Genomic DNA, 19,671 nt, shown 5'->3' with positions numbered 1-19,671 from the left:
GATCGATGCCCAAGGCAGACAAGGTTGAGCAGATTGAATAGAAACTAAGGCACTCGATGAATAATGTAACTGTGGCTAAGTGGCACTTAGGGCAGGAGGGTCACTCTAGGAAGTGCAACTTAAATACTGTAAGTACAACCGGGCACATAGGTTAGGAATATTGTGGAGACGGGCAAAGCAGAATCAGGTTAGCTAAGGCAATGTGCCGCAGGCAAGAGGCATGACTAGACAAAATGCAATATTAGGTAGATTTGATTGTCTACACAGTATGCAATTATGGGCAGAATCGAATTTCTAAACAGTGTGCAATTAAAGGCAGATTCGATTGTCTACACAGTATGCAAGAGTTACATTGGGAAGGCCCTGAGTCTTGTGAAGAGGCGGACCCTGACCCTAAGGAGAGGCAATGTGCTGAGAGATGGTGATGGTAACACATGCCCTCTCATCTCACCAATTAAAATGCTTCTGTAGTATTACCAGCTATCTGAGAGACAATTCTCCTAACCAAGAGACTTGGTTGAACGAGATCAGAAGAAAGCGTGCCAGAGCCCCTCAGAAATCTGCAGCACACTGTATCTGCAAGAGTTCTGGAACACCTGGAAAATCTGCAACACAACTGTGAGGTAATGTGTGATCATGTCTTTTAGGAGAGACTTGGTTTTCTTTTGAGTTATTTAATTGGTTAATTTCACCCCATTTTGTTGTTACCGCCTGTACAATAAGTCTGTGAGCTAGTCCTTCCAGAGTCTAGTCTTCTGTGAATCCTATGTAGCCCTCCTGATAGCAGATAACTGTCCTTTTCTCAGCATATATTTCCAGTTTACTTCAGTACAGTTTAGTTGGCATTTGAATAGTCCAAGCTGCACAAGGCACCACTCAGGTCTCAAAGGCTTATGTTATGTCATGTTATTTTTTGTTACTTGGCATTTATATAGCGATCTATATATCATTGGTATGACTTCAAAGCGCTGGTTGGTTGAACGCCCTCGGGAACCTTAGTTCTGGTCAGTAGAGAGAGATAGTGTTGTAGGGTGCGTGGGTGCACCAGATATGTGTGCAACTGTTGTAATTGCCGGATGTTAGCTGCGTCCTGGCATTGAGTGTGGTGCTGAAGATATCAGTTGGATGTGTGCAGTCTGGTGGGTGGACACCCAGACTGAGCTCTGGCTGCGTTAGCCCTGAAGGACATATATGTGGGCAACTAGGCCGGAATGTACTCGGCTGGCTGCGTTTTATAAGGGTGATGAGGTGTTCATGGGGTCATATTCGTATGTGAACAGCTAGGCCGAATTAATCAGGGGTATAGCTGTGTTCTAGTTGACTGATGGTGTATAGTAGAGAGTAAGCGTAGCAATGTGATATGATGGTTATCTTTAAAGGCGCACGAGAACAGGCACATGAAAAGCTAACCATTCCATCAATCAATCCATCCATCCATCCATCCGTCCCATCCATCCATCATCCGTCCCATCCATCCGTCCGTCCCATCCATCCCCCATCCATCCATCCATCTATCCATCTGTCCCATCCGTCCGTTCCAGCCATCTGCTCTATCCATCCGTTCCAACCATCCATCCATTGATCCATTCCATAGATCTTCTCCATCCATCCACTCCAGCCATCCGTTCCATCCATCCGTTCCATCCATCGGTCCGTTCCATCCATCGATCCATTCCATCCATTCCATCAGTTCCATCCGTTCCCTCTGTCTGTTCCATCCGTCCGTTCCATCCGTCTGTTCCATCCATCCATTCCAGCCATCCATCCGTTCCATCCATTCCAGCCATCCGACCCATCTATCCATCCGTTCAGTGCATCTTGAACGGATCCAGAAATATCCTGACCAAGACACGCCCGTGAAGTAGCACACTGATGAGTAAACGCATTGTTTATAGCATGGTTGAAATGCACCCTAACCTATGTTTCTCCCCAAACCTGAATTCAATGCTCTGTTACTTTCCCCACCCCCTTGTGTCCAGGATTCACTTGCACAGAATCAGTATTCCTATGTTTTATATATTTGTTATCCATGTGCACTGCAGTCACTACCCTAGTGTGCTTGTGCATGAGTTGCAGAGAATGTGTACTGTAGGCTGTGTCAGTCACAGTAACTGAGATGATATTGCCATGTTTAGATACCGTATCAGCCAAAATACTGTTGTCATATTCAACCCTCTACCAGTCGCTCTACACACATCATTTTCAGGCTACCCTCGGCCTCCTCTTCTCCTGCCCTCATCTCTGACTGTCTGTCTGCTATCCAGGAATGGTGTGCTGCCAACGACCTCCGCCTTAATGCTAGTAAGACTGAGATTCTACTCATCGGCACATCCACTCCCTCCTTCCCTGCAGCTGTCTGGCCAGTCTCTCTTGGACCTTTTCCTGCTCTTACCTGCAAGGCAAAAAACCTCGGGTTCATCTTTGACTCCACACTCTCCTTGTCTCCTCATATATCTGACGTCTCTAAGAAGTCACACTACCAGCTGCACCTCCTTAGAGGTATTCTTCCCTTCCTCTCCTTCCCCCAGAAGCTCACTGTCTCCCGAGCCCTGGTTCTCTCGAAGCTGGACTACTGTAACAGTCTCTATCTTAATCTGCCTGCCTCCACTCACCGCCCTCTGCAACTCATCCAGAACAGAACTGCGAGCCTTGGCCTCAAGCCCAGGGACCGTATCTCTCCAGAACTGACATCTCTACACTGGCTCCCAGTGGCTGCGAGGATTAAGTTCAAAACCCTCTGCATTGTCCACAAGGCCTTCTGGGGCCTGGGGCCTAAATACCTGCAACTCTCTCTTCCTAAATATCTTCCTTCCCAGCCCTTCGCTCATCCGTCTCCAACTCCCTCAGGGTCAGCCGCTTCTTGAAGAAACGAGCTGGGGGTAGATCTCTATCCGCGGCAGGAGCCTCCCTCTGGAACAGCCTTCCTGCCTCCCTGAAACTTGAGGAGAACCATCTCCGGTTCCGGAAGCACCTCAAAACCTTCCTCTTTGCTTTTGCTTTCTCTCTCCCTCTCCCCTGCTGAATTCTTCACTAAATTCTGCACTGAATCTGATACTTGGCCACTCTCCCCGACCTCGGTCCTGGGCCCAGCCACTCTCCACTTGCACTGCCTCCCTGGCAACCCCTGCACTGCGGGACTGTCTCTGTATCCCTACAGCCCCCCCCTTCCCAGCACTTGTCTGCACTTACCTTGCACTTGCCACCAGCTGGCCCTATTTATTTATTTATCTATTTATTTCTATTCTACTTACCTTGTACTGCACTTTTCCCTTCCCCCTATCCCTGCACTTGCGCGGTCTGAATGACACCTGGCCTAGTAGGATCGTTGTCTGTCCTCCCCCTGTTCCCCCCTCCCTGCCTCGTCACGCCTTGAAACACTTGTGTATAGGCGCGTTACAAATGCCATATCATATCATATCATATCATATCTCAATCAATGCAGCAATGATGATCGTAACTGTACGAAGGTAACGTGTATTATTGTGCTCTAAATTACCATCGATGAATGCATCAACTTTAAGCTTCATCTGTTTTGAGCTAATACTTTGAGATACAATTGTGCATTTCTGTCACACCTGAGGAAAGAAAGAGTGTAATCTGACCGCACTACAGGATAACTTCCTAAAAGCACTGCAAACAATAGAGACCTCTCGGAATGCTTGGCATTAAAGGTTATAAACTCATCAGCCTAATAGATGCACACTCACAACTTTATGTATGTGTTTAAAGAACAGCTTGATGATGAAAATACACTAGGCTCAGTTCTACGAAGAAAATGTTCTTAATTATTATTGAAAGTCACTAATCTAAATGCTTGGATTAAATTTTTAGATCAGGGTAATCCAACCTTGCTTGGACCTGCCACATAATACGTCAACGGATTCCAATAAATCTCATCAAGGTTCATACCATGCTCATTTTACTTAATATCAGTTTAAACGCCATCCCTTTCACTTCATCCTTTGAACACTTCCTGTGTGACAATTTTAATTACCTCTCACATTTTTCTTCTCCTGATGTTTATTTTTCCTAGTGTAAAAACAATTTAAATGAACCTGTGCTACCTATAGCACACTAGGCTCATTACCCCTCCTCGAAGTGCATTTTTAGTACATGCTTTAAGCCATCTACCCTATCGTTTTCAACAAAACTAATCCAGGGAAATCCACCCTTTTCTCTGTCTTTCTCAGGACCAAAGACGCCTCTGTCAGCAAACAGCCGTAGCTGGATGGTGATATTTCTGCCACCATGACAACATTTGGCAGTATTTGTATTTTATAATACACAATAACTAATTGCTGTACTTCCTATTGTAAAAGAAAATATCATGGAACAGTGGATCTCAACCAAGATAGACAGCAAAAAGATTTCATTGGGTAAGATACCAGTTGAAATACCTGTATTTGTTTAATAATGGTCTTTTTGAGTAAATTGACAAAATGAAAAGTGTCTTTGCGGACCCTTAGATAATACTGCACCTATGCATTCATAAACAAAAGAAACATTACATCACTCAAATGGGGAATCATGTGCCACCTAGTTCTTTGCAGCTGTTTTTGTTTCCTGATTATGTGCTGGGATCATGTTTGAATAGGAAGGTTTTCTGATTTTTTGTATTAATTTAGTAGCAACATTAAGGTATTAGGTTGCGGTGTTGAGCTTTATTGAGTAGGGATCCTCAATACAATTTTATTAAAGCACACTTCTGGCTGCCATTTTGATGCACAGCAAAGAAAGACACACAATATATAAAGTAAATAATCTGCTTTTAGCACTAGGGAGAGTTTTCTTTCAATATGAGTGGGACTCCCTTATTTGGTTTGTGATGTTACAATGAACGTATTGATGTCTTTTACTAATTTATGATTAGCATATTGAAGTTAGGTATCCTAATTACAGACATTGCCATACCCAACACTGCACCTTGAATATTTCAGTTAAAAATTTGACATGGACTGAAGGGTTGGAAGAAGGCCTACAGATGGGGGTACAGACACACCCCAACAGTGAACAAGGGAACCTTCCTTGTCCTTGATGCTGGATGAGATCAGGAGTAGCCGGGCGGCATTGGAGGCTGAAATTGGCGAAGTGGGCACGGATGCCTCGCTTCTCAGAGCAGATTTTAGGAGGTTGGCGGACAGGATGAAGGAGGCAGAGATTCGTATTTCCACTCTCGAAGACATCTTGACTGCGGTGAAAGGTCCGGTATTCTGGATGCAGAGCACATCCACTAGGCTCGAGAAAGCCAAAGGACGTTCCAGGAGAAATAATATACGTATCGTAGTCCTGCTGGAAAGAATATAGGGTGAATCCATGGAACTATTCCTGGAAAAATGGCTGATTGTCCGATTTGGGAAAACGGTTATGTTCTCTTACTCCTTTCCTCCATACTTATTGGACATTCCTCCGTCCTGTGGGATGGGACCGGAGCACTTTGTAAAAAGCATAACATTTTTCAAAAATGTGTCCTTCCTCTCTTTTTACGGCGGGTACCACACGCGGCCGTAACCCCGCCATCCTTAGCTCCACCCAGCGCATTGCCCACCAGTCCTTTTCTCTGCTCGATTGGGACTGGATGCACTTGCATCTTTGGAAGATGTTTTCCTTCCAGTGTCCTCTTCTCCTGCTCCTGCTTAACAGTCGTGTGGCAGTCCGTCTATGCCATTTCGGTTAGACTTTCCTATTTGTTCTTCCTGTGAGCGACGCTTCACTAGGGCGGCTCCCCATTCTCTTTGTTTAGAGTGTTTGGGTCCGGACCGGTGGGACTGCGATTCCCTTTTGGTCTGGGCGCTTCAACGTCGTTTAGAGCAGTGGGAGGAGGTGTTTCAGCGCAGTCCCCCTACGCACTTTCAAACTTTCATCGACGAGAAGAAGAAACGCCCGGTAAGTTCTTTACTTTTTAGGGCACCCCGGCCATGGGACTCCTTCCAGGGGTCTTCCAGGTCCGGGAGGAGCATCAAAAGCTCTGTTAACAGGGCTTGCCCTGAGGTACCTTCTAGGCCTAAAAAGTGTACCAGAGTTTTCTCTGAGGGCCTTCGTAAGGGGCCTATTGACCCCGGATTACAATCCTAGGCCCCTCCTGTGGGGGCTGTTTGTGGGCCCAGTTCTACTGAGGCGGCGAGTACCGGAGCTTGCTTCGAGGTCTCCTTGACTGGAGCTTCCTGTAAAGACACCGGGGTATACCCAGAGGCCTCTGTTGAGGCTTTCTGTACCGAACTAAAGTTCAAGGCCCTTCGTGAAGGGGCTTTTACCGGGCTCAGGTCCGAGGTCCCTTGTTTGGAGGCTAGGGTGACTGACAGTTCTGAGAGGCCTGTTCCCGCTCAAGTGGTGATGCCAGTTCTGTTGAGGGGGCACGGAGTGAGGTCTCTGACTGGAATTCCTCTGTTACCGGCGTTGCCGAGTGTTAGGCAGAATCCTGTGCAGTGCCCTTACGGACCACTACACACAATTAAGACTACAGGTGGCAATACAAGTTTTACCTTTGGTACAAGCCCGTACTACTAGGTTATAGTGGTAGCAGTAGCGGAGCAGCCAGGTTTATGTCAAGAGTATATGAGCAGTAGCAGAGGTTACACAAAGGGACCACAATTACTGTGACTCAAGCAAACACTGACTCAAGGTTTCAGGTAAAAAATATAAGTACATTTATTTTTAAACCATTTGTTCATAACACGACACTTCCATGAATTCAAAAACCACACGTAAAATATACTACAGCTAACCAATTCACTTTGTACAGTATTATTCGAGGTAAGTACCCTGTGTTTGAATGGACCGGTGTTACGAAACAGAACACGTTACCGTAAATACAATTGCGATCACTTTTGACAGATCAGTCTACTAGATAAACACGTATCTGCGGTAAGAAATGCTACCGGGGTAAAAACACACTTAGCACCCGAGATACCCAGAGCGAGTTGGAGGCAAAAATCACAGGCAATATGTTGGTTAGACAGACAGAATCTCAAAACACACATAGACAGGAATTCACGAGTCAAAGGGCCGGAGCCAAAGTCAAGTGACACCGGGTGCCTGTTGTCTAGGATCACATAGTCGGACAGTTTGAGATTCATCGTTGCCAAGAGTACTTTGATAGTGTCAGTGTTCGGAAGCAAACATTATAAGAAGGAGGGAAAGTAAGGACGAGCCTTAAAGTGGAGAAATAGGGATTTCACCCAAAATTCCTCAAACAGGACACAGTACCTTTCTCAAAGAACGAAGCTGGCGCCACAGCAGTTTTTCCTGTTGGTTTCCCGCAGACCCGCGCTTTCCTGCAGCTTCAGGACGAAGAAGGACGATGAGGGGTCCGCACCACACAGGGATGAGTCCGGCAGCAGCGACAATTAATAAAAGGTGCACTCTTTAAAAACAGGAGAGGGTCTTCCGGTGGCTATCCGGACCACTATAGCAGTGTGCACTGATTTCGACCACGAAGGTGACCTCTAAATGAAGACGATGAGCTGGTTATCCCTACCAGGCTCAAGGGAAGAAGACTCCGTACTGGATCTCCTCTTAGTCGTTGAAGGGTAGATAGCTCAGGACTGCAGCAGGACTTCACTGGTACGGGTAGTTGCAGCAGTCGACCTCTCCTCCACTTCTCGTCGGTTCCTTGTAGTTCCAGTGGCGACTCTCTGACTTCCAGCCCAAGAGACCTGCCTTTTATGTGAACAACCCTGATTCACACAGCCTGGCTGTCAATCACCCAGCAGGAGGGTTGTCCAGCCTGGACAACCACCCTGGCCAATCATGACAAAGTGCGACTTGGGTTTCCTAGGATACCCTGTACAGGGGGTGACTACACCCCTCCCTCACATTCAGCCCACCTAGACACCCAGGCGCCTTGAGGAGGGCTTCTAGGTAGAAGTTTAACAAAAAGAAATGGCGGCTAAACCGCACCAGAGCCAAACGAAAAAGGATTTGGTCAAGCGGGTTTAAGTTTCAGGCTAACACAATAGCCTACAATATTACCAAGGTTAGATAAGATAACCGCGGTAGAAATATAGGGTAGATACCACTGCCACCAGCCATGTCTAAATGTTGAAAACGCGAAACAATGCTCTAGGAGTTACAGATAAAAAAGTTATGAGTTAACCTTTCCAGTACTCCATGTAAGATGGGGTGTACTGGATCTGTGGTTACTTTTGACTAAGTAAAGTTAATGGTAACTTTACCCTTTTCTGGGGGATAATAGTCACCTCAGAAATGGAGTCGGTGGGAAGTCTGAATGACAACTCTGTGCCACTGCACAGAAGATGCTGTGTGACACACACAAAGAAGGGGGCTACTGAAGTGGTGTACTCCAGAGCCCACAAACACAAAAACAGGTAAAACATATGGCAAAAATACAGGTAAGAGTAGTGAAAAGCTCACACTCTTACCAAGTGGGAAAGAAACAACTCCAGAGATCCAGCAAAGCTGCTGAGGGACTCACTATGTAAGGGAAATTAGCCATGAAATGAGACTTCTCCCCAACACTGAGGTCCTTCCGTTGAAGGCTATTCTGGCCGATAGCATTGCTCAAAAACATTTTAGGCCACGCAGTACCGGCTCGGCCGAGGTTCCTTGTGTCAAGGCTAAGATGAAGACCCCTGACCCATCTGTGGAGACCCCTTTCTCACTTTCACACATGTTGCAGTTCTCCTCAGGTGCTGACAAAATGGCGGCTACTCCCGCCAAGACTACGGCAGCCATTTTGGATACCTCCCTTACATCTATGCCATCGTCGCTGGGTGTGGGGAGTGGCATTTCAGCTGAACATCGTTTTCGTTGTGCGCATCCCTTTCGTCCAGTTTTTGACTGGAATGCTCAGATGCCTCTACCGCACAACGTCTCGCTCCCTGCGGCATCTGCGCCCTTGATCTATGTTGATAACAGCGGAGAAGGGCCCTCTTGGCAACCCTCTCCCTTACGTCCATGGAGTTACTGCGCTGATGAGAGGCCTCCTCCAGTCGCCCCTAAATCATCGGCAGAGGATGCTTTCTTCAGCAAATTTCAAAGCTAATGCGCTCTGACCCCATGAAGGAGTATTTTCGAGGCTTGTTTAGGGACATATGCCCTCCTGCGCCATCGTTCCCAGTTGTGGCACTGGTGATTCTGCCAGCGCCGTCGTATACCGGTCGGGCTTCTACCGGCCCTCCCTCTCTTGCCTCCATTGTCTCCATTGGACAAATCTCCAGCAGTACCAGATGTTGCGCAGCTTGATCCGGATGTGTCGGACGACGCACAGGGGGATCAGAACAGCGAGGACCAGCCCCGCTCTGTTAGAGCCTTTCACGACCGGGTGCTGGACATGTGTCTTTTGGATGTTCCAGTACCAGAGGCACCCGTTCGGCAGGAAGGGGTGCTTTCGGGGCGTTCACCTTGTCTCCTTTGGAGCGCACCGGCTTGTTCTTGCAAAAGGACATCTTAGCCGAGGTCCGTAAAGTCTGGGAGAAACCACACTCTGGACTGTTTGTTAACAAAAAGATTGACGCTCGTTATAGGCTCCATTCTTCGGAAGAATTGGCCTTAGCCTCGTGTCCGACCCCTTCCTCCACAGTGGTGGCTACTGCTACATTACAATCCAGACCCGCTTCATCGTCTTCTACAGCGGCAATGCAGGTTCAGGCCAAAGAGGACAAGCTTCTTGACTCTTTGGAGAAGAAGATTGTTGCTAATTCAGCCCTGCAGTTACATCAAGCTAATGCAGAACTGGTATTAGAGGGGGCGAATATGAAAATGTGGAAAGGTCTGTCAGAGTTTGAGGAATTCATTCCTGCTAATAAACTAGAGGATTTTAATCAGGATTGTCAGATGCCAGGGTCCTGGTGCAGGATATGCTGGAGGCTGCGGCGCATCATGTCGACACCTCGGCCCGGGGCCTTATGCTTGGCCTGGACACCTCTTGTCAGGCTTGGCTTCATGCTACCAAGTTCTCTAAAGTGGTGCAGGATAAAGTTGTGGACCTTCCTTTTGATGGCAAGGAGCTTTTTCACTCAACGACAGATGTTGAACTGACTAAGACTAAGGACAGCACCCAGAGCGCCAAGTCCTTGTCTGTCTTGGTGAAACCACCTTTCAGGGCACAGAGAACGTCTTTGTAGCCTCAGTCTTCCTCTGGTTTTAGGGTATTTCTGGATCGGAAGTCCCGTAGGGTCGATACTCCATCAGGAAATTCCCGCCGACGGCAACAACGGGCAGGTTTTTCTCCCGTTCCTCAGCCTCCTCTTCAGGTTCTGTTAGGAAAGATTTCATGATTGTATGTAATTTTCCCTCCATGTGACAACCCCCAAACTTTTTGCTGCTCTTTTACACCCTGATCTAGACTTTGCCAGAGAAGCGCAGCCTTCCGCCGCACTCCTCTGGGCTTTCGCTCAATTCTTATGGGGAAACTGACATGCCCTTAAGACAGTCAGTACTGGGAGACTTTTTTTCCCTTAGTCCTTTCCTCATGTTGCAGCTTTTGTGCAACATGAAACAAGAGTGCACTGTAACTTCCTTTATCACGCTCTTGGGTCTCTAGTCATTCCAAAGGCACTACAAACTCTCGCTAGACTTATTATGAACTGTGCAAGTGTGTCACGGACAGGACTGGTGGCAGCTATTGTTTCTCTTGTGTTTTGAACCCTTTTTTGCCATGTTATCCGCGCTTACCGCGTTTGGCACGAATAAGTGGCCTGGCTCCAAAAAGGCCATGCCACGAGGATCTTTGTCCTGTCCTTTGACCATCTTGCCCCTTCACCTTCCCCAGGACGAGCCGATCAGGGTCAGTCCTTATTCGGTCATGCACTTTCCCGCGAAACCCAAAGCTTTCGCGGGCTCCTGCATGCCCTGTGTGTATGCCTCCAGGATGTGGGCTGGGATGTCTGTTCCCAATACACATCCTGGGTGCCAGAGAGTCTGGAGTGTCCTGAATGTCTGGGACCACCGTGGTCTGTGACAGGTCCACGTATGGTGTGAGTGTTTGTGAGCAGATCTCCCTTTGGGTCCTCTTCTTGGCGCAAAGGGAACTTTGGATAAGAGGAGGCTGAAAACACCACTACCATGTCGATCTCCTGAGTTCACACCGAACGAGGGATAAGGAGCCAAGTATCCTGCAACAAGAAGCTGAGTCGAGGAACCGCTGGTGACCCGCTGAAGGTTTGGCACCGTGAACCGCTGTCGTCCTGCGAGACCCCTCTGCATCTGATCGTCCTAGAAGGTCTGCGAAGGCACTTCTACCCATTGGAATAGTGGGATCAACTATTCCCGGCACCTTCATCAAACCCTGCAAGTAAGCCTCTTCGGAAGTGTCCCTGGGCCAACCAGTGGGCTGACCAGCTTACACAGGACGTTTGCTCTGTCACCGCCGCCGTTTCGGGGAAGCCCTCGAAACTTGGCCTACTGCTAGCTCTGTGTCCACGGCACTCTCACACCGAATATCGTACGCTTGGCATTCCCAGGTCTGAAGTGAGACGAGTGCGCCCGGACCAGTGTAAACGCGGTTTGTTTGTTTGTTTGTTTATTTTATTTCTATAGCGCTCCGGACCCAGGAGTATAGGGGCGCTTAGTACAAGGTTACAAGGCACAGTACATGGTAATAAACAGTGATGCTAGAGCAATTTAAATAGCAGTTATATACAGGCAGTGGGGGTGATAGCACACAATCGTGACATAAGTGAGGCATGAACAGTCAATACATTATATAGCAAGGTCTGACTTCAAGGTTGACTATTTATCAGAAGCCACCCAATGACAAGTTTCCTGAAGGAATTGGAGGATTTGATGCTCAGTGGCAGGGAGTTCCAGAGTTGGGGGGCGAGGACAGTAAAGCTCGAGCCTCCGGCTCTTTTAGAGTTAAATCTAGGTACTGTTAGGCATAAGGTGTTGGAGGATCTCGTGGTTCTAACGGAGGGTTTCATGGTGAGATTGTTGGATAGGAATGGGGGTGATGGATTGTTGAGAGCTTTGTACGTCAGGCAAAGTGTTTTTAGGTCAATTTTATGTTGGATGGTGAGCCATCTGCATGTGGTTCTGGTGGTCGAGATGTGCTCACGTCTGGGGATATTTAGTGCTGCCCGTAGCGCGTTATTTTGAAGGACTTGGAGCTTGTTAATTATCGCTTGGTTGGCACCTAAGTAGAGACTATTGCAATAATCTAGTTTCGATTGTATAAGGGCTCTGGCTACTATGAGGCAACTGTTAGGGGAGAGAAATGGTCTACAGGCTCTAATGAGTTTTCCGGTATATGCAGTGGCGGAGGCAGTTGCGTTAATTTGTTTAGTGAGGTTAACGTTGGCATCAAGATAGAAGCCAAGTGTTTTCACATTTTTGGCGACCGGGATGGTGTTGCCATCGATTAAGATGTTAGAGTAGTTGGGGCTTAATTTTTGTAGGTTGTTGGGCGAGCCAACAATGAGCAGTTTGGTCTTCTCGTCATTGAGGCAGAGGCGATGTGTGGCCATCCATGCCTGAATGACGGAGAAGATTTCATTGATCCTGGCTACATCAATATCGTAGTTGCCCGAGATAGTGAGGAGTATCTGGGTGTCATCCGCGTAGTTTGTATAGGTGACACCCAGGCGGTCCAGTTTATCAAAGAGGGGTTTTGTAAAGATATTGTAAAGGGTAGGTGAAACACATGATCCTTGTGGGACACCACAGGAAATAGGGATAGGGTCTGCTGCTGCCTCCAGAGAGAAGACCCTCATGGTTTTGTTGGCTAGGAAGGACTGTATCCACGTGACAGCAGAGGGGGAGAAGTGGGCGGCAGAGGAGAGGTGGTTACAGAGTATTTTGTGGTCAACCAGGTCGAAGGCCGCTGAGAGATCTAAGAGGAGTAGGGTGGCAGCCTTGCCATTATCTTCAATTTCGTCGATCTGAATTTAAAGGTCAACAAGGGCAGTTTCTGTTCCATGCTGAGGCTGGAAGCCAGACCGACGCAATCCGAGTAATTGGTTAGACTCTAGGTAATGCTGAATTTGCAGGTAAGCAACTCTATCGAGAATTTTCAGCAAGAAGGGAACAGTTGTGATGGGCCTGTAATTTCTGGGGATTGAGGGGTCCAGAGTCTGTTTTTTTAGTAGCGGGAGGACCCATGATTGTTTCAGATTGTTGGGTACCGAATTAGTGGAGAAAGATGCGTTTATGAGCTTGGATATGAAGGGGGCGAGGTCTCTTGCTGCATCTTTTATGATCTGTGCAGGGCAGCTGTCCCTTTTACAGTTTGATGGTTTGAGGGATGTTATAATTTTTTGCACTTCTAGTGCGGTTACGTTTTTGAAGGTGAAGCCCTGGTTGGTGTTAGGGGTGGTAGGTGGGCTGGGCATGAGGGGGCTAAGTGTGGGGCTACTATTAGAGAGTTGAAGTCTTTTGTTTTCGATTTTAGTTTGTAGGCCAGTAATTTTGTTTGCCTGGGCATCTTGGATACTTGTGCACCAAGATTGGTCCTTCACAGACGAATCCATCGGTGGATTGGGGTTTTCTAACTCCTTCAGGATAGTGAATAGTTCTTTGGTACTGTGTTGTAGGCTTCCTTTTTTGTGCAAATAATTTCTTTTTTATAAAGGGAAGATGCATTTGTGAGATTGACTTTATGTTCCGCTGATGGATTCTTTTTCCAAAAGGTTTCCATTTTGGACTTATTTTTTCTTAGTATTTTGAGTTCTGGAGTATACCAGGAATTGAGGTGTGCTTTAGATTTACTTTTACGTAATTTTAGTGGGGCAACACGGTCAATAGCGTTGGTCATGGCGTTATTGTAGGTGTCTACTGGGTCTGATGTGTTGGGGATCATGTTAAGGGTGGGTAGAACCAGTGGGATGAGGGCTTCAGCGGTGATGTTCTGTTTGTTTCTCGTCAGGCATGCTGGTGCTGGCGGGTGTTGTCTGTGGAGGGGGTTATTAGTACTGATATCAAATGAGAGTAGGAAGTGGTCGGTCCATACCAGTGGTTGTGGGTCCCTGCAGATGATGTTGCAGTTGTGGGCAGCAAGCCAGTCTAGGGTTCTGCCTTTATGATGTGTGGGTAAGGTGTTAAGTTGAGTGCAGTTGTGTTCACCAAGTACATTGGCGAGGGAGGATGCTGGAGTATCATGGAGGTCATTGTAGCCCAGGTTGAAGTCACCGAGAATAATCTTCTGTGATAGAGGTTTGGATTTTTCGGCTATGAGGATGGTTATATCTTCCTCGAATTAACCTATGGGCCCAGGGGGTCTATATAATAGATCCAAGGTAATGGAATTCTTGGGGGAGGTTTGAATTTTTATGGATAGATATTCGCAGGACTTTAAAGGAGGGGCGGTCACAGATCTAATGTCAAGCGAGGATTTGAAAATGAGTGCTACACCTCCTCCACGGCCATCCGGTCTGTCGGCCCTGAGGATGGACTAGTTGTCTGGAACTGCGAGAGATAGAGAGGGGCCTGCTGCAGTATGGAGCCAAGTTTCTGTGGTAGCGAGGAAATCCAAGTCTGCTGAGCAGATGATGTCTGCAATTTCCGTGGGGTGGGCCACAAGGGATCAGAGTTTGCAATGGTGTTTTTATTGGTGATTTTAGTAATATGATTCGTGGTCATTTTGCTAAGTAGGGTAGGGAGTCTACAACCTAGTCTATCGTTACGGGTCATGAGGTTGGGGTGGGCTGCAGGGTAATGTTCAATCGAGCTGCGCAGGTTCTGGATGTTGTCAGAGTGGTCATCTGTAACGAGGCTGAGTGGGGTGTTACCTAAAGTAATGCTCATTTTAGTACTGTGGTCTGTGGATGCGCTGTGGGAGAAAGGAGGTAGGGAAGGAAGGAAGGGTGTTGGGCAGGGAATGGGGTGATGTCTAGGACAGCCAAGCTTAGCGAGTCCATTACTGAGTGGGATATAGCTATTTCTGCTACATGGTGTGCAGTAGGGCATAATGCAGAAGGGGAACATGATGAGTATTAGCCAGGCTGGCATAGTTTGAATATGGATTTGGGTAGTATCTGGCTAGCGACCAAGAGGAACATCATAATCAATATGGTCTAGTGGCGACCAAAGGCACAACACAGTGAGAGTGGTCTGTTAGCGACCAGGGGGCACAATACAATCAATGTGGTCTAGTAGCAACCAAGGGCACAACACAGTGAGAGTGGTCTGTTAGCGACCACAGGGCATAATACAATCAATGTGGTCTAGAAGCGACCAAAGGCACAACACAGTGAGAGTGGTCTGTTAGCGACCAGAGGGCACAATACAATCAATGTGGTCTAGTAGCGACCAAAGGCACAGCACAGTGAGTGTGGTCTGTTAGCGACCAAGAGGCACATCATAATCAATGTGGTCTAGTAGCGACCAAGGGCACAACACAGTGAGAGTGGTCTGTTAGCGACCAGAGGTCACAATACAATCAATGTGGTCTAGTAGCGACCAGCGGCACAACACAAATCAAGTGTGGTCTATTAGCGACCATAGGGCACAACACAAATCAAGTGTGGTCTGTTAGCGACCGTGAGGCAGACCACAAGTCACCTAAATTTGGCATTCCTATTCACAAGTAAGGTACAGGTATATTATGGTGAGACATCAAGAATTGGTATTCCTATTGCGACTTGTTCCGACAATGACAGGCGACTAAAATGCAGTAAGGTAGCAGTTGATGATCATAGGGCAATTGAGGCAGGCATAAGTCCTAGGATTCATTCTGAGTGATAGGGTAAAGAAGATGCAGTACTCATAGGTGAACATGGCAGGTATTTTTGCAAGAGTACATGTCAGTTCAGCTTAGGTATCGTTCTGATTGTAGTTACAGTGGTCATTACAGTAGAAGTAAAAAGGTGATTGTCCCCAGTGCCGTCTGTGATCTGTTCTGGGAGAAGTGGTCTTAAGCGGTGGGCAACGTTTTTATAGTCTTAACATTAGACTAAGGAAAGAAAGACTAGACTAGGAGAGGGCATACATCAGAAGCGGAGTAGTATAGCTGAGTTCTTACCCAAGAATCAGGAAGATTTCACCAGGGGGACCGTCCTTGGCCTCTGCGTTATTTCGCGTTACAAATGTAGTACTCCGGAGCACTCGTGCACGACATGCCAAGACAGGCACAGACAGGGGGGTAGCCTTGGTTATGGGGCCTTTGTTGGTGGAGGCAGGCTTCTGCCTCCGGTGATGCCTGGTTGGTTAAGAAGGCACACGGGGATAGTTGCTAAGTAACGTATCAACAACGATCCGAACAATGGATCAGATGGCGGCGGCCATCTTGGATTTGCGGCGAGGCTCGTACCTCGTATGGGCACTCCACGTTGGTCTGGGGGAGGCTGTGGAAGCCGTGGGTATAGGCAGCAGGGTTTTACAGGGCATGTAAGCGCGGATGCTTACTTAGAATGCTGCTCCTGCAGCGATGTTGATCCCGGCAGCCGAGTTGAGGGATCGTAGGTCTAGCTGCTCCTGCAGCATCAGACACGGCTCGATCAGCTGCTCTGGCAGCGCTGGTCTGGGGCTCCTGCCCTTGTAGAGGGGAAAGTCGAGTGGGCACAGACAGGGGGGTAGCCTTAGTTATGGGGCCTTTGTTTGTGGAGGCCGGCTTCTGCCTCCGGTGATGCCTGGTTGGTTAAGAAGGCACACGGGGATAGTTGCTAAGCAACGTATCAACAACGATCCGAACAATGGATCAGATGGCGGCGGCCATCTTGGATTTGCAGCGAGGCTCGTACCTCGTATGGGCACTCCACGTTGGTCTGGGGGAGGCCGTGGAAGCCGTGGGTATAGGCAGCAGGGTTTTACAGGGCATGTAAGCGTGGGTGCTTACTTAGAATGCTGCTCCTGCAGCGATGTTGATCCCGGCAGCCGAGTTGAGGGATCGTAGGTCTAGCTGCTCCTACAGCAGCAGACACGGCTCGATCAGCTGCTCCGGCAGCGCTGGTCTGGGGCTCCTGCCCTTGTAGAGGGGGAAGTTGATGTCAGCGGTTGCCGTGTTGCCCTGCTGTGGTAACAACCTGTGCACATTCGCTGCATTTGGGACATCCTCGCCCCTACATCCTGCTACCGCGGAATCTACACAGTGTCGAGACGTCCTGATCATTGCATCTGAACCTGCCAGCAACGTGAACTGAACTGGCGAAGTCTAGGTCTGCCTGCTTCGGGGACCGGTGAGTAGTCCATACCCCAACCGGTGGCCCCTAGCGCAGGAACCCACGTCTCTTCCACCGCTGTTGTGAAATAGCGGATCTGTCCCGCACTCTCACCCTGCTTCCGCCCGCAAGTGGAGGTCTTGCTCGAGTAGTGGGGGACCTGTTCGTCATCGCTTCATCCACCTTCCTGAACAGTCAGAAACTCTTGAAGAGACCCTATTTTTGGCACAAGCGCGTGCATGTACTATGGAGCATAAGGCTCCTCTCTTCGTAGGGCTCGGACTTCCTCCTAATTAGGTGAAATTCTGATGTCAAACTGGGTCTAATGATTATTTGCACTGCCCGTTTTCCTCCCCTCCCCATCTAGGTGGTCTACATATTACGTGCTCATAACTCCTTAGGCCCTTCGGTCTTGTATGTATATTGTATTGATTGTGATGTGTTGGTTTACTTTAGTATTATTGTGATTCTTTGCTATGGTCGATGTTACAAAGGCCTTGTAATAAATGTGTCTATATTTTTAATATAACATCTGTCTGGAGTAATTTGTAAGTGTCCTTGCTTTGGGTGCTCATTGAGGTCTTTCAGTCACCCTCACCCCTCTTGAGACTTAGGGCCTGATCACGACTTTGGCGGTAACCCTTAAATCCGGCGGTAGCGCTAATACTGCCGGATTTAAGGGTCCGCCAAATCAGGACTTCGGTGGATTTCGCCCCAGCTCTTAGCTGGGGGGAAAACTTCCGAAAATTTGCGCTATTACCGCTGGCGGATTTCCCGCCAACGGTAATAGCGCACATTTTCCCCATTGAGCCCAATGGGGAATGGGGCATTCCCGAAGGGGCTCAATGGGGTATGGGGAATTACTTTACCGCCAAACTTGTGATCCGGCGCTATTATTGGGCGGTAATGCCCAAGTCGTGATCAGGCCATTAGTCTTGACCGCCGCCATCGCTACCCTGATTGGTCTGGCTTGTCCAGAGGTTACCCTGTTCCAAGAAACTAGGCTGGCCTTCTGAACCTCTGCCCCTCCAGGTCAGAGTTCAGAAATCCATCTTAACAAATTGGTGTACAGCGGTGGGATAGGACTGAAGGTATCCAGTGTTGCATACGAGTGAAGGCATTTCGAGTTATTCCAACCAGGACACATAGTGAATTGTCGTAGTATAACTTTTTAAAGGCCATAGTCCTATCTAACAGTATGGAAACAAGTACCTTGTTAACTTTAATTGCTTCTAAATCCGAAACATTGAAAAAGATGTGTGCTGAGAGGGGTGTCTCCTCTCAAGGCACCAAAATGGAAATGATCCAAAGAATCATGGCCTGGCAAGAAGCTCAGCTTAGTGCTATAGCTTCAGAGGACAGTGCAGAAGGAGGTGTGGCTGCTCTCACTGGTAGAACTGACAGTTCTGTCGCTGCACTGGTCCACAGCGACCATGAGGACAGGGAGCATGAAATGTCTGTTTCCTCTGCCAGTGCTGATGGGGAGGCCATACTTGAATTCAAGAAGCAAGAACTGCTATTTAGGCAGAAGGAGCTTGAGTTCAATATGGCCAAACTAAAAATCGAGCAGGCAGAAAAACAGAAAGACAGGGATCACCAGTTGGAACTGGCCAAGCTTCAAGTTGCCAATGTATCCAAGGGTCCTGGACATGGGTCTGGGGCCGCCTCTCATCAAAGGTTTCCAAAAGATCTGCTCAGTGTGTATGAGGAAAAGAATTACATTATGGACTGGCTGAATACATTTGAGTATGCATGTGAAGTTCAACAAGTTGACAATGCTGATAAAATTGCCTGGTTACTTAGCAGACTGCCCCATTCGAAGGGATTGTGTCCTCCGACGTATTCCTTATCTTTAATAATCCGTTTCCAGCTTGCTGGCCTCGGAAATTTTTCTGTAGAGGGCGTTGCGCGTCGACGTCCGCCGAGTCGATGTCCCTCGACGGCCACCGTATCGGCGCCGACGTCACTATGCCCATAAATAGCCACGCGCTGCGTCCGTTGCTCAGTTCCGTTTGTCCGCGCTTCGTGGGGCCTCGGAACGTCGTTGCTCAGTTCAGTCAGGATAACCCTCTATATCTACTCGTATAAATACAAACTCGTTCTCGATGGCATCTTCATCGGAACCGACGACTCCGCGATCCGGCTTCAAGAAATGTTGAGACTGCGGTGAAAACATTTCGATAACAGATCCACACAGGATCTGCTTGTGGTGCTTGGGAGCCGAGCATCATTGTTCGGAGTGTGAGGACTGCATTGTTAGGCAGAAACCTGTGCAGTTCCCTTAGGGAACACTGCAAAAGATTTAAGACTACAGGTGTTGGCAGTAAACCCACTTGGTAGCAGTCTGCACCACCCAGATTTACCTGGTAGCTGTGGCTGAGCAGGTAGACTTCCCTCAAGAAGAGTTAGGCAGTATGCAAAGTATACACAAAAGGCACTCAGATACAATAATGCAAGCAAACACTGACCAGAGCTTTGGTATCAAAGTATATAATTATTCATTTAAAAACACACAGTTGAAACACTCCAGCACTCTTATTGTAAAATATTCTAAACACAGTTACTATTATGATATATACACCCCTTGTTCCCTATCAGATAAATCACAGTAAAACACCACTTA

General features: G+C 47.9%; 1 protein-coding gene across 1 annotated transcript in view; it reads left to right on the top strand.

Annotated features, from left to right (window-relative positions):
* LOC138569763 (cAMP-responsive element modulator-like) overlaps positions 1-19,671 on the top strand; it is a 1,496,827-nt gene that overhangs the window by 314,404 nt on the left and 1,162,752 nt on the right. The window contains exon 2 of the mRNA XM_069648038.1: positions 4,191-4,376. The gene's annotated coding sequence lies outside the window, so the exon portion shown is untranslated. The remainder of the gene's footprint in view (positions 1-4,190; positions 4,377-19,671) is intronic.

Source organism: Ambystoma mexicanum, chromosome 2q, assembly GCF_040938575.1.
Source record: "Ambystoma mexicanum isolate Mex_15411 chromosome 2q, UKY_AmexF1_1, whole genome shotgun sequence".
Taxonomy (NCBI): Eukaryota; Metazoa; Chordata; class Amphibia; order Caudata; family Ambystomatidae; genus Ambystoma; species Ambystoma mexicanum.
The sequence above is the reverse complement of the archived record's forward strand: the minus strand, read 5'-3'. Positions and strand labels throughout refer to the sequence as shown.